This window comes from Pan troglodytes, chromosome 12, assembly GCF_028858775.2.
Source record: "Pan troglodytes isolate AG18354 chromosome 12, NHGRI_mPanTro3-v2.0_pri, whole genome shotgun sequence".
Lineage (NCBI taxonomy): Eukaryota > Metazoa > Chordata > Mammalia > Primates > Hominidae > Pan > Pan troglodytes.
Window position 1 is genome coordinate 85,169,650 of NC_072410.2, and position 13,533 is coordinate 85,183,182.

The 13,533-nt window shown below is 41.1% G+C and overlaps 1 long non-coding RNA gene across 2 annotated transcripts in view; it reads right to left on the reverse strand.

Annotated features, from left to right (window-relative positions):
- LOC134807821 (uncharacterized) overlaps nt 1-13,533 on the reverse strand; it is a 169,127-nt gene that overhangs the window by 40,160 nt on the left and 115,434 nt on the right. Inside the window, exons 3-4 of one of the 2 annotated variants that reach the window (XR_010149149.1) lie at nt 10,110-10,191; nt 4,883-5,025 (exon numbers count right to left, since the gene is read on the reverse strand). This is a non-coding gene — a long non-coding RNA (uncharacterized LOC134807821). Of the gene's footprint in view, nt 1-4,882; nt 5,026-10,109; nt 10,192-13,533 lie in introns of those variants that run through there. The other variant, XR_010149148.1, reaches the window with a different exon arrangement.

Consider the following 13,533-nt stretch of genomic DNA (forward strand, 5'->3'; position numbering starts at 1 on the left):
GTTAAATGAATTTAGTATTATGAACAACTCACATGGTCAGTGTTTAGGTGAAAGCTTTTCCTCCATCAGCATACTGGGTAGACTGACATTTATAAACTATAGGTCTAGGGGGCAGTGGCTACAGGAATGTTTATATAGAGGGCTGAAGTATTATTTTGCTTTAACTTGGATGATTCCTTAAGACCCATGGCCAATTCTCTGCTTTGGAGATGCAACTCATTTGGGTATTATCATCCAGATATCAGCTTCCCCTTTTCTTTGCTCCTCAGCTGCAATCCTGAGAGATTTGGTTAAACCTGGCCCAAACCCCAAATCTATCTCTTTGAACCCTGAGAAGGCCATCTCATATTCTCTGAATAGCTGTGCCTTGGTTCCCTCTTTGTTTCCACGTTCCTATATTCACATGGAATGGATAATTTGAGTCCATTCATTGTTTCCTTTTAAAAAAATCCATTCAGTTCAAGCACTTCAGGATTTAGTCAATGTCATTGAGATTTGCTGGGTGTGTGGTCTTCAGCCATCATCTTCAATCCACCTCCATTCTCCCTTTCCTCATCCTTATCTCTTAGAACAATAGCTAAATGCTCTTCCTCTTATGGTACAGCTTTGCCCCTAAGCAGATGCCTTGAGTATTTAGCATCTACCACAGTGTACCTTCCAAATTAACAGGATTTTCTCCCTGAAGGAATTCTGGTGGGTTTAATGATTTCCCCATTCATCACTTATCATTAAGCAATTCCACATACAGAAACTTTCCCTGATTCCTTTAGCTTTCAAAGGTCTCCTGCTCCTCTGAATTTATGCAATGCTAAGGGTTTGCACCTACATCACAGAATCCTTTTTCCTGTTTATTTTGCTAGTGTTTCATGTCTATTTGTCATGATCCTTGATTAGGTTGTAATGTGTATGAGGGTCAGGACAGTAATTCTTACACCTCTAGTCATGCATTCATTGAGCAAGCCTTTGGATGTCCACTATGTACCAGGCACACTTAATACAGATGGCAGCATGTCTCCTTGAGAAGCTTATAGCTTAGGAAGGAGCAGAAGCATATATATAAACAGATGAATTATAACACACTGTAGGAAATGCTATAAGGGTTGCGAACAAAATGCATAGGCACCTAGAAGAGGAAAACTACCAATAGAGCTGAAAAGAGCCTCTGAAAGATGCATAAGAGATCATAGGAGAGGGGTATTATGCACGAGCACAGAGATATGAGAGAGCAAATCGTGTAAGGATAAATTAAAAAGTTCAGTGTGGCTAGGGCTTGGAGCTTCTTGAGCAGATGGAAAATAATTAAAGAGGTTGTCAGGCAGGCTATAAAAAAGACTTCTGAATTTCTCCTAGCTCCTAGTCTGTTGTTGTGCCTAATAAATAATAGCTTGTGCCTAAGAAATAGTATATCATGGTAGAGCACTGTACCATCTTCAGAGAACTTTTACACTTACGATTTTTGGTCTTAACTCTATAAATAAATGATATCTCCTTCAAATTTACAGATAATGAAATTGAGGTTCAGACAATTTTAGTGATGTGCTTCAAGTCACCCAGCTAAGTAACATCAGGTGAGACTCTAATCTAATCCAATTACCTCTTCTAATTCTAAATCCAAAACTCTTCACCACCCAGATCATGAGTGAGCAGGTCCATGACTGTCATCATTACACAGCCTTATAGAGTGAGATGCTGTATAACTTAATGAAAAGAGAATGAGCTTTAGAGACATAATTTCCAAGTTTAAGTCACTTACAACCTGTGTGACCTTTGGAAAGTGACAGAATCTGAGCCTCTGTTCTGTCACTATCAACATTACATGTCAAAGCTTCTTTATAGAACCATTGATGAGATCAAAGCATACAATCCCTCCATAAATTCACAATATGAATACTACAAACCTATTTTAAGTGACTATTCCACAGAGGAAATTTTAATTACATATTACCTTTCAAAAAAATAAATATACTTATTTTAAGTCTACCAAATATTTTAATTTTGGCCTAAGCAGTCTGGTGTACCCTTAAAGCCACTCATTCTTTCTTATTTTTCCTGGAATGTCATTTACAGGCTCAGCTTTATTTCTAAAATGAATTATAAACCCATCTACATATGAATCATTTGCTGTCCTCATTTCACACCACAAGTTCTATTTTGGGGGGTGGAGTGGGAGAATGGACAGCCATTACAAGCTCCTGTAAGAATTTGCTGTTTGCTCAGATAAAATGGCTCCTTCCTCCATGGCTTCCCTTTGAAAGAAACTGGTTGAGAAACACTCTTTTCCAGGATCTCTGTGTCATTAAACCACTGCCACTAGGGTGATTAAGGGTGGCAGGGGTGGGGTGACACAGGGAAATACCATGCAAATGTCACTCAGATCTGTCAACACCCACCCCAGCACTTCTGCAGGCCCTCCAAATCAGCCTTTTCTCCGAGTGTTGACTTCCAGAAAAATCATGCAATCAGCTTAAAATTTAAAATTACCTCAAAGACCAAAACAATGGTGGCATTAACAGTGAAAATAAAATAGGGACCCCACGATGCACCAAAAATCACGTGATCATATGTTACATTCCTCCAAAAACCCCCTCCCCAAACAACTGAGCTCTTCAATTAGTGCCATCTAGCATGGAAAAGGCAAGAAAAAAAAAATCACAGCTTACAGCCGATATTTTCCACGGAGCCAGCCACCCTCCCTTTTTTTCTTCCCCGAAGTTAATAGTGAAAGCTCTGTTTGTTTCACAATGCGTTAATTCTTGCTGCTTGCAAGAAATTATTTTTGGAGGTATCATATTTTAATATAAGTTTCCATGAATCTTTCCACATGATTCCCTTGCATTGAAGCACTGCCCTCCCAGCCAAGCTCACCCAACAATGCCCACACTTCATACACCCTTAGGCCTGGGACAGGCCAAACACTGTGTTCACCGCCTGGACCACAGCCCTGGGTGCTGGTGGGGAAGGAGAGAACGTTTGCAACTGATCTCAAGTGTCATGGTGGTTTTCAGCTGGCAAAAGCATCTGAACATAGTTGTTGTATTTTTCATGCTCATGAAGGGATTTTCCAAAAATCCAAGCTATGTTTTGAAATCTGCATCATTATAGGGTATAGATCCTTCCCCTTCGTTCTTTCTCCAGCTCACTGCTTCCCAAATGGTTTGGAGCAGAACTTTTTGAAAACATAGCCAGAGGAAAGACCAGCTCATTTAGCCAAAGATTAAAACAAGAGGCTGATTAAAAGAAAAGTTACACTATATTATTTCACATTTTGATTAGCCTAATTATACCCAATTTTGTTTACTGACTGTTCTCCATTCAAAATACCAGAATTAGAAAGGCTGGCTGCAAATACAAGAGAATTAGTCTTGAGGCAGGAAGGCCCCTAAACATGCTATCTACTCAGCATTCAAATCATTGACTAGTACCTTTATTTTTTTCCTTATGAATTCCAAGGGCTATCATTATACAAAAAAAAAATTTTTTTTCATTTTCTGTATACCATATTTCTATCTCTTGGATCGGGAACTTAGAATGATCAGTGTTTGAATTCACTCCTGTCATTTTATCAGGTTAGTCTGAGCTTCAGTTTCCTCTCCTATAACATGGGAATAAAACCAAGCTGATAGGTTGGGTTACTATGATGATTAAAATAATTTTGTAAAGCCTATAACACACTGACTAGCACATGGTAAGTGCTCAATATACGAAAGATATCATTACTGTTATTACTAATGAGATAGACTGTTCTACTGTGGCTTCGGCAATGAATGACACTTCCTAATATTTACCCATGGTAAAGTTCTCTCCTGCGTTGAATCTGGGCTTGATCATGTGACTTGATTTGGCCAATGAGACTTTAGCAAGCGAGGCTTAATATAAGCAATTGGAAAAGGGGTTTGTTTTCTTGGTTAAGCTCCCTCTTGGATCCCAGCTGCCATGTTGTGAGGAAGACTAGGCTGTTCTGCTGGAGAGAAGCCATGTGGAGATGCCCTGGAGGATGAGACACCACTCACAGAGGACACCTGGAGGAGAACTCAGGTGCCCCAGCTAAGCTCCCACTGATGCAGTCAACACCACAGAGAGCACAGGAACAGGACGTGGAATTGTGAAAATCATTGTGATAACAAACACCTGGGAAGGGGAAAAAAAAAAAACACCAACCCCTGCCACCAACACACACACAAACTTAGAAGTTACCTTCTACCCAACTGATGAAGACAGGCAGGCAATACTAAGTAAGAGCATGGACTTTGGAGTCACAACAGCCATGGGTTGACTCAATTACAAACTATATGACTGTGGGCAGATTGTCTCTAAGCCTCTGTTTTATCATCTATTCGTGAAAATAGCAGCTACTTCATAGGGTTATTGTGAGGAGTTTAATCAAGATAATCCATATAAATATTTAGTTCTGTGCTGGATGCATGGCTAGTGCTTAAGAAGTATAAGTGATATCATTGTTTTCATTAAGGTAGAAATAGAAGCATAGCAATGTTGTTCAAAATATTAGAATATCTCATTAAAAACAAGTTGGCAGAGGCCACTGCCCAACTTTTCGACCCGAAGGACTTGCTGAGCAGCTGAAGCCAATCATTGATATTCAGGTCATTTCTGCTATGGTAGCTAACTTAAACCATGATTGTGTACACTCCCTTCCTTTAAAGAAAATATTGACTTTGAGTTTTCACAGGTGCTTTCGATTTAATCACTGGGGCCTTTATACAACCACCTGTCCTTGTTTTTCTTTTCCATGGTGAAGAAGTAATGCTAACTCCTGCAAACCTGAGTTTAGCTCCAGAAATCCCACCCAGGAGAGAAAGGACGTGAATTGCCCTTCGATGCACGTATTATTCCGTTCTCACACTGCTATAAAGAACTGCCCGAGACTGGGAAATTTTATAAAGGAAAGAGGTTTAATTGACTCACCGTTCAGCATGGCTGGGGAGCCTTCAGGAAACTTACAATCATGGTAGAAAGCGAAGAGAAAGCAAGACGCCTTCTTCACAAGGTGGCAAGAAGGAGAAGTGCCTAGCAAAGGAGGAAGAGTCCCTTATAAAACCATCAGATCTCGTAAGAACTCACTCACCATCACGAGAACCGCATGGGGAAAACCACCCCCATGATACAGTTACCTTCACCTGGTCTCTCCCTTGACACATGGGGCTTATGGGGATTACAATTCAAGATGAGATTTGGGTGAGGACACAAAGCCTAACCATATCAACCCATAATGAGAAAAGTTCATCAGAGCAAACACATCAAAACCCAAGTTGGGGGATATTTAATTTGCCATGTACCATTAGGGCAGTAGGCACAGTTTCAGCCCTAATCAAAGGACAGGATTTTACTAAAATCCAAGCATTCCTGGAACCACATAGTCAAAAGGAAGGGGAATTAAGAGACTGTATTAAGACAGAGGCCTCCAGCAAATGCAGTCAGTGCATGTTAGAAGGCACCTGAAAGATACTACTTGTTTAAGAAATCAGGCTTAAGCAGAGGTAGTCATAAACCGCAAACATCTGTTCCATGGCTCATAATCTTGCACATCTTTAGGGGAAAGCACAGTGTTACCACTGCTGGCGGCATAAGCCTGGTGATAAGGAATGTCTGGATGTTTTTCAGGCAAATACACTATTCTCTGAGTGATTTGAAAACTTTTTGTAGGGAATTCGTAAAATGGGTTTTTCCAAAATCCTAGAATAGGAAGGATTATTGAGTCGATATTCACAGCCCTTATTATTTTGCTTGGAATGTTTAAATGCTTTAGAACTTACTCCCTCTGTGTAATTCTTGTCTATCACAATTGGGCCATTTGCTGAACCCTGTGAACTCCTGGCAGGCAGATCCTGTGTTTCTCTAAGGCAGCTCCTCCCTTCTCCCTTCCTCTTGGTAGCTTCTGTCCTGCCCTGGCTCCTTCTGCCCAGTAGACCCTTTCTTATGTCTGCATGTCAGCTCACATGAACTTCCTGAAGTCCCAATCAATATCCCTGGGTACACAGATTGCCAAGGCAACCTCTGCTCAATTCAAAGTCACCCAGAATACTCTCAGTCTAGCAAGTGAAAGGGGAAGATGTGGCTGGATTAGAACAAAAATAACAGAGAGGCTGGTACCACCAAGCCTCTCTATAAAGCCAAAAATCCTATAAAAAAAGGAAAAGATGACGTGGATGTTGTGACTGCAAAGAAGAAGGCAAGGCCTGAGAGATGCAAGGGAAAAGTGGGCAACCAACAGCAAGGAACGGGAGCAGGAAAGAGAGAGGCTGTCACAGGCTGAGAGAGGGCAAGGCCCACATTTCCACCCACTTCCTCCTCCAAAACCCCGGCAGCATCTCACCAGCAAAACCTCTGCCAGCTCCACACTCTAGCAGCCAGCCACACCCAGGCCACCAACCCTTTGCTACTAGTCGCAAGAGGATGTTAGCTGAAGCCTCCTCTGATTTAAATGCCAGGCCACTGGCTTGTGACTCCAAGATGTGTAACTCATAGTAGGACTGTCAACTTGGGGCATTTAAAAGGTGACCCCACTCAGGGGTACCTTCTGGAAATAGTATAGTGACCTCAGCCGAAAAGGCTAGAAGCTGTAGTTAGTGGGACCCAGCAAAAGAACCTCTTAAGGACCCATAGCCAGAGGAGACCAGCACCAGACCATCAAGCAAGAACTTTCCCTATCTCTTCTTGTTCCCCTGCCTCAGCCCTGGGTCATCCAAGACAACCTAATAAGTAAAGGAGAATGGTAAACATGCTCCGTAGAAATACAGAAAGTAGGTATGCCTCCCCTCCCTGACTTCATACAAGTTTCTAGGAGAAAGCCAGCCTGCATGGAGGATAACAGGGTTTCTACTCTAAATGTGACTATTATATGGGCCTGGACATTTTAATTTCAAATAAGATATATATTTTTTGTGGCTAGATGTAACTAGAGGACTTTTCCATTATTGTCTAAGAATAACCAAAACGAGGATGTCTTTGTGAGATTTCATTCAAAGGCAAGAGTCAGCAGAAAGGAGCCAAGATGGCATTCGCTGGAGCAGTGATGAGAAAAACATGACTTCATGATCATACCAGATTAAACTCTATTTGTTCAATATATCAGTTAGATGTTCATTGGCCCAGGCACTCTCTGGTTAGCACCTCTCTGAATCAGATCTGGCCGGGGAGAGAGGACATGGAGAGGCAGCTCAAGCTGGAAGATCATGTTGGTGAAGTTTGGTGACTTCTGTGACTGCTGGGGTAGGGTGACCCTTTCCTTGTCTGCTCCACTTCTGTCCCTTTATTTCTCCAAGATCTCTTGCCTGCTGATGTTAACCAGCTCTTATGACCCTAAATATTGTTAACCACCCACAGGGCCTGAGATCAGATTGTCTTAAGATTTTTCAAACTAGGAGAGCCCTTTCTTCAGAAGAAATTGTTGGAATTTTAAAAGACCAATACAAAGCATTCCTGCCTTACTGGCCTATGTTCAGAACCAATAGAAAGAAGTGGAGATCAAAACGTCAGTATTATTACTGGTAAAGCTACTGGAGGCTGTGACTTAGATGTGAGGACCAAATGAGCATGCCAGCATTACATCCCCAAATTAAGCGTATCCACAGCAGTGCTGGACAGCTAGAAGTCTCCTATGAAGGAGTCCTCTCAGGGAAAACTACAGTACAAAGGAATCAAACAGACCAGAATACATGGCCTCTGAGGCAGGCTGTTCCCAAAGCTCGAGGGCAGAGGAGGAGACTAAGCCCACATTCTCAAGCATCGCTCCTAAGTTCCCCAATCAGGGAAGCCACTCCTCCTCTGGAGAGGAGGGAATGAGGGGACAGAAATGTAAAAACTGCCAAGTTCCTCTTACAGGGAAACAAGAGGAATAGTGACTTAGTGTGTACTTGTTGCTGCCACGTCTTACTATTAAGCAGATCATCGCTGTACTTCTCTGGTTGGAGAGGAGGAGGAAAGTGATGGCGCATGTGCTCTGTGCCCCTTACCCTATGGTGCATCCTTAGCCAGCTCAGGAGACTTGCTTTAAGCATCTTTGGAAAACACTGTCTTGGGTCTCCTGGCAACAGCACTGTGCATGGACTCAGAACATGCTGCAGCTGTGACTCATTGATACTCTGGTAGATTTCATTTTCGTGGCTTGACATCCAGCTTCCTGAGTGTCATGGGTGCCCACTGCTGCCTCTAGCCCAGCATCCTGCTGCCCCATCAACTCCCATCCACAGCCTGGCACAGCACAATCAGTAGGCATCTTTGTGCCTAGGAGCTGCACCCTGCCTGTTACCCAGGCCTCCCTGGGGGAAACCAGTGAGGGAAAGGGTGAAGCAAGTCGGCTCCCTCTGCCTCAGCTTCATTCAGAAGCAAGATTCACCTGCCGAGCTCTGACCTCCCCCAGGTCATAATTGAACTGTAGGACTTCTTTGGTATGTAAAACCAGCGAGTTGTGCCTTGCTTTGAACTGGCTCCATATATAGCAATTCATCTACTTGCTTGGTCAGAAGAACATTCCTAAAAGAGGCCAAAAATAAATGACAATGATGTTTACTGACTGGGGAGGAAGAATTGAAGGCGGAGCTGTGTGCATTCCTATTCTTGGATATTTACTTCCAGGTCCCTTTAAACCAGTAATTTTTAACTTTGGGTCTGGGGGTGGGGCAAGAGAAGGGTCATAAATTCTTTGGATAAACTAATGAAAGTTAGAGATGCTCTCTCTCCAAAAGTGCACACACACACACACACACAAACACTATGTGTATATATATGTGTAGTATGTATATACATATATAATATTTAATATATGTTACATATAAAGTATATATGTGTGTGTGTCTGTGTGTGTGCATATGTGTGTATATATACATATAAATTATATATATAAATTATAGACTCCCTTGAGGTATGTACATACAGACACACACACACACACACACACACACACGCCAGAATAAGAACCCCTGCTTTAAATCATGCAGAGTTTTAGAACTATATGGGGCATTAAATATAGTGTGGTACAAAACAGGGATTTCAGTTGAACTAAAAAAATATTTTTCTTTTCATAAATTGATATCCTATACTCTTTTAAAGGTTTAAATAAAGATAATAAATAAAGACAACGGAAACCACATACAAGATAGGGAGAATTAATTGTATCCGCAACAAGGTTGTTACTGTAAGTAGACTCTTACATTTAAGTCTGAGCTTCTGGGCAGCCAAGATAAACAGAGAAACATCAAGTAAAGCAACCAATTATTAAGAACTATGTGTTAAGCTTTTAAAGAACATGGTCCTTAAGGAGGAAAGAGTGATTTTTATTAAAATATTCAGAGGCTGAAGGCCAGGGCAAGGATACGTGATGGGCTGCGTGTTCCATGCTATAAATGGAGGTTAGGTTCTACAGGCGGCACTTAGGATTTGCGATATAGAAATACATAACATTGCTAATAGGGAAACACAAGTAAGATTCAGGAAAAACATTACAAATGATCTCTGGGGAAAATCCAGTTTGTCAGGTGAGGGGCTGCCATCACGAGTCCTTGTTTCAATAGATTAATTGGGTGCATCCAGGAAGAGTCCCAGTCCTCAAGGGAGCCTTCTGGAAGACAACTGAATGCTCTTGGTCAAGTTTTGTCTTGTTGAGGAGGATTTCTTAAGAGTACAAAGATATCACAGCTAAAATGCACTCTCAACTCTTTAGAAGAATCAATGCTGCTGGTTCTGGAGCCACATCTTGAGAATAAGCTGCTGGATTTACATTTCCCTCAGGACCCTAAAACATCCAGTTTCATTCCAGCTGATCTCTCACATTCTTCAAGGGAATCCCTGGGAATGTACTTTCAAGAAACAAGGCTCCGTCTACTAACACTGGGATTCAGCTGCTGCTGAGAAGAGACTATTTCCTGCCACCTTCTCTGAAAGCCACTGAAACACAGCTGGCCTGCTTTTTCCTATGACCTGACTTAGCCACCTCCACATTTCCACCATGAGTAAACATGTAAGAAATTACAAATAGGAGACAAGCCCTACAGACTGTGAAATTACCTACAGTTGTTCACATTTTTCCCCATAAAATAGTATCCTTCCAGAAATTTGCCTGCAGAGAGGATAGTCTTTCTAGCAGTAATTCCTACCTGCGAGGGTTGCTGGTCCATTGGCATAACAGGACTTCAGGGTACCAGCCAGGAGATCACAAGATGCTTCTTCAAGCGTCCACTGCAGTACAAAATAACACCTACTGAATATCATCCAAGACGCACATCTCTTTAGAACAAGAGCACATCAACATGTTTATTTAACAAGCACTATGTAGTGTTTCCCATATACCAGGCCCTGTTCACGTCACTCTTTTGCCCCTTTTAACAACCTTCTGTGGAGACAACCATTATTATCCCCATTTGGCAGAAGGAGACATTGAGGCCCAGAAAAGCTTAGTAGCCCATGTTACTCTGCAAGTAACAGAGGCAAGATTTGAACCCAGGCAGTCTAGTTCCAGGGACATGTTCTTATTCACTATCCTAGTGGTTATGTAGCTTCAGCCTGTATCAGAATCCCCTGAAAGCCTTGTTAAAATGCCGAAACTGGGGCCCCATCCCTGGAGATTCTGGTTCAGTAGGTGTAGGGTCGGGGTCTGAGAATTTGCATTGCCAACAAGGTCCCAGCTGATGCTGATGCTGCTGGTTCTGGAACCACATTTTGAGAACTACTGCCTATGCTCACTAAGCCATCAGTTGAACACCTCCTGAGCCTTTGCACACTCTACCTGCATTGTTCTCAGTGAATCCTGATCATCAGTAGTTCTTTGAATTTTCTCCAGGTGATGCTAACGTGTAGCTAGGATGAGAATCCCTGCTCTGATTAAAGCCAGTGGTTCTCAATCTTGGCTGCACACTGGAATCACCTGGGGGATTTTCAGATCTGCTGCCTGGGGTCCTAGCCTCAGATATTCTGTTTTAATTGGTATGACCCTTAAAAGTCCCTGTACATCATGTTTTAAAAGATTTTACAAGTGATTGTAATGTACAGCAACCATTTGAAGATCACTGCTCTCAACTCTTTTCACTTTTAGAAGCCACCAGTTTGCTGATGATCAATTTCCAGGATCCTCAGGGATCTTCAGTTATCCTCCCTAAAGCGTGATGACAAAGTTAGCCCAGGCCAGAAATTAGCTGCTGCTATGAGACCAGCTGACTTCTAGTAAATGTTTCTAATTAGGGCTACAGATTTTTTTAAAAACAAGTTAGTCTTCTCACTAAAGGGCCAAGTTATTCAGATAATAACTTGATTTTGGCAGACTGTTGAAATTCTCTGGCATTGCCTTCTCCCAAATTTGGAGTGGTTTGCTTTACAAGAGGATTCGCTATTTTATGAAGGAATTCCTGGCAAGTTTTCTTGACAGGACACTTAAAAATAATATCTGATTTGCACTCACTCATAAATTAAGGCTGGACCCTTTAAAAGATTCTACAGCCCTTGACAGTGGCAGAAGCATCTTTCAAGACATTGCTTTGCTCTCACTGTAAGGTCTGATCACTTCCCCTCTGAGTTCCTGTATTAATTCTGCTGTCCATAAAGCTGAGGTGAGAGATAACACTTTCAGACATCACTCAGCTGTTTGACCAGCTCTCTGTTACAAAAACAGACATGGACAACACTAAGAGAACAATTCAGGTGATCGTTTCTTTTGCTAGGGAAAACCTACTCCAAGTTATTCATTCATTCGCCTTCGCAAATGTTTCTTAATGCAATAAAATGGATTTTACTCATCAGATTATGCTAGCAGAGTTCAATTCACTTGCATGATTTTTGAACTCACAGTGACGTATTTTCCTAGCACAAACCTGCAACCGATTGCTTGGGAGAAAATTTACTAGATGGCAGCTTATCCTTTTTTCCCTTCAGCTTTATTGAGGTATAATTGGCAAAAAAAATTATATATAGTTAATGTGTTCATCATGATGTTTTGATATATGTATATATTGTGAAATAATTACCACAATCAAACTAATTTGTCTATCACCTCATGTAGTTACCTTTTCATTTTTTTAGTGAGAACACTTAAGATCTGTTCTCTTAGAAAATTTCAAGGATACAATGCACCATTAACTATAGTCACCATGCTACACATCGCATCTCCAGAACTTATTCATCCTGCAAAACTGAAACTCTGTACCCTTTGACTAGCATCTCCCTACCACCACCCCCAAAGCCCCTGTATTAGGTTCCAGTCCAAGATGAGGTCCGAGGGGAGTCGCTGGGGTGGCAGGTAGCTGAAAGAACACTAGAGAGACCACAGGTAGGTGAGACATGGCTTTATTCAGCAGCTCGCTGACACTGTTGGTGCTGCATTTATGCACCTCGCAGACAACAGTGGCTCAGAGCCAGGTGATGAACCTTCCCATGTTATGGCTACATAGCTATGATTATATAACGCATGGAGTTGCATGTCTGCACTCCAATCCCACTGTGTCATGCTGTGCCAGATGTGTACCTCGGCCTATACTTGACTGCAATGCAGCCATTGTCCTTACACCCTGGGAACCACCATTCTACTCTCTGCTTTTCTTAGTTCAACTTTTAAAAATTCCCCATATAAGTGAGATCATACAGCATTTGTCCTTCTGTGTCTGGCTTATTTCACTTAGCATAATATCCTACAGATTGATCCATGTTTTAGCAAATGGCAGGATTTCCTTCTTTTTAAAGGTTGAATAATATTCCATTTTATATGTGTGTGTGTATATATATATATATATGTATGTGTGTATATATACACACACACACCATGTAAAGTATGGGATATATATATTTATATACACACACCATACTTTATCAATTTATCCATTGACATACACATAGGTTGTTTCCATCTCTTGGCTTCTCTTTGAATGAGAAATGTCTATAAAGGTCTTTTGCCCATTTTTAAAACCAAGTTATCTAGGTGTTTTTTTTTTAGTACTGTTTGTGTTTCTTATACATTTTGAATATTAAGGCTTTACCAGATATGTGGTTTGCAAATGTTTTCTACCATTGCATAGATTGATTGTCTCTTCACTCTGTTGATTGTTTCCTTTGCTGCGCAGAAGCTTTTTAGTTTGATGCAATCCCACTTGTCTATTTTTGCTTTTGTTGCCTGTGCATTTGGGGTCATATAAAAAAAATTATTGCCCAGACCAATGTCAAGAAGCTTTGGTCCTATATTTTCTTCTAGTAGTTTCATGGTTTCAGGTCTTATATTTAAGTCTTTAATCCATATTGATTTTAATCCATATTATTTTAGCTGTGGGCTTGTCATATGTGGCCTTTATTATGCTGAAGTACATTACTTCTATACCTAATTTGTTGGGTTTTTATCATGAAAGGATGTTGAATTTTGTCAAATGCTTTTTCTGCCTTTATTGAGATGATCATATGTTTTTTATTCTTCATTCTGTTAATGTGTTATATTACATTGATTGATTTTTGTATGTTGGGCCAACCTTGCATTCCAGGAATAAATCTCACTTGATCATGGTATGTATGCTTTTTTAATATGATGCTGAATTGGTTTGCTCATAT